Source organism: Bombyx mandarina, chromosome 15 (genome assembly GCF_030267445.1).
Source record: "Bombyx mandarina strain Sakado chromosome 15, ASM3026744v2".
NCBI lineage: Eukaryota > Metazoa > Arthropoda > Insecta > Lepidoptera > Bombycidae > Bombyx > Bombyx mandarina.
The window spans coordinates 4,619,689-4,622,220 of NC_143221.1; positions in this window are offsets into that span (position 1 = coordinate 4,619,689).

Below are 2,532 nucleotides of genomic sequence, written 5' to 3' on the forward strand. Positions count from 1 at the left end.
GTGGTGGCGCCCTGAGATTCTCCCACAGAGTCTCTTGTTCAACTGTTGTCTACCGGTGGTGACGTGTCTAGAAGTGGTGCGACTCGGCCCCGTGTCTCTCGACCCATAGACCACCTTTTGGGGAGTGACGCGACTGGGCCTCATGTAACATCGGCATGCCCAGGGGCACCCTCAGACACAGACACGTTATAACTATTGGCAGATAAACTTTAATGTGATTTGACATTTCACGTCGCCGCCTATATGTGGAGTCCGCCGGGCTGACACCGCACTATGCACTCTGTTGAGACACACTCTGTTGATAATTTATTTCAAATGGATTTGTTTCTGGCACCTGAGACACCTTGAAACCTTCGGGTCAATGGAGGGAATTTAGTTCTCTGTGTGTTTTGCACAATACATTTCATGGGGAGCTATATGAAGAATTGTTCGATATGAACTATCCATCTTCTTTGTACCATTGCACCTTTCACCATTGGAGCAAATTTCATCAGAACTATCTAGAAGCGTTGCGTTCATCCACATATTATATCCACAGTGCGAATCCAGAGTTTTTTTGGCTTGTACAATACGACTCTAGAATGGACTCCCCTTCATGGTATTTCCCGAGCGCTATGACATGTTTTTTTTCAAACGAGGTTTGCTAATAGCTCTACGATTAACAATAGCTTAGGCTCAGGCCTTTGACGTTGCTGACGTCCATGAGCAACAGTAACTACTCACCATACTCTTGAAAGGCAAATAATAATAATAATAATAACGCAGGTAAAATCTTAACTGTAAGCGGTTCACTGCAGAAGTTCACTTATTTCTGTCGTGAAGCAGTAATGCGTTTCAGTTTGAAGGGCGGGACAGCCGTTGTAACCATACTGAGACCTTAGAACTGATATCTCAAAGTGAGTGGCGCATTTACGGTGTAGATGTCTATGGGATTCAGTAACAACTTAACACCAGGTGGATTGTGAGCTCGTCCACCCATCTAAGCAATAAAAAAAAAAAAATGTAGTGTCGTGGGACACCGGTAGGCAGCGGCTTGGCTCTGCCCCTGGCATTGCTGAAGTCCATGGGTGACAGTAACCACTCAGCATCAGGTGCGCCGTATGCTCGTCTGCCTACAAGGGCAATAAAAAAAAATTGGAACGAAATTCCTTATTATAAAAATATTAATTTTAAGTTCTATTCGAGGTATAAAGAAAATAATTATTCGGGTATACATTTTTTATTACGATTTTTTTATTGATAAAAATAAATAAAACTACTGTACTTTAGTTATCAACTTTATTTTATTCACAATTATTTATAAAAAAAATATAATAATAATATAAAGAGAAACAGCTATTTATATGAATAATAATAATAATAACCGTCATCACGTAGACTATACATTAGACACTGTATAGCCATCATATTACGACTATACTTAAATAATAAAAATCTTACGTTACGGACGAACTTCGTTCCAAAAAATATATATTTATATTTAGCATTAATATATTTAATATTAAGTGAGTTACATACGATTATAATACTATTCTGTAATGGTTAAATTTAATACATACTCTACGGCGAACAAAATTGCCGCACTGCAATACCGACTTTTATATGAAGCAAAGAAAGGTGTGTGTTTTCACACACCTGTGACATGATCGAAGTCTCAATCGTGTCGTTCTCCCATCATACTTAAACCGGAACTCAACGGACTGCTTTGTGACAGATATAGGTTAGTAGTAAAAGTATCATTTTCAGAGCAAAATCTACTCTCGAAGACTGCACGAAAAAAAATCAAACAAACCCATAACCAAATCAACAACGTCATTGACGGCTAACACAATAGTCTAAGTTTTTATACCTAGACATTTCCATAGTACACCCAGATACATTTCTGTTACAATTTAAAATATTTTATTAATTAACGACCCTTTAATTAAGCTTAACAAACAAATTGAAGCAAACAATATTAACAAATACAATAAATTTATTTAAATAAACAGAAGCTTAAAATGAAGTTTCAGAAAATGTACAGAAATTGAAATTGCATTTGGAAAGTAGGTTTAATATCGAAAGAGAAAATCGAACTGAACTTTATTGACATTTTATCAGTCGCAAGTAAACAGTTTGTTTTGCTTTCATGAATGAACTTCAAAGTAAATTAATAACTGTACCAAATCAAATGATACTGTCAAGACTTTTGTGAAGGTTGTTTTTTCTTTGACACGCCTTCAGCAATCATAGCAACACTGTACCTGGGAAAAATACGGTGTGCTTATTGATCGAAAACACGCGCAGGCGTCTCAACTGGTGTCCTGGATTTAATTAACCAAAATAAATTTGTTTGCAACTACAATGTTTTTATTTCTGTACATTCATTTAAATATACAATAACAAATATAAAAATTAAAGTCATATGAAATTGAAAAAATAGAACGGTGCAACAAACCCTCTCAGTTCGAACATTGCGTTTTATCGGTCTTCATTTTCCAACAGCGTGAGCTTTGGTCCAGTTGGCGAGGGTCCGCGCATGCCTCGTACAGC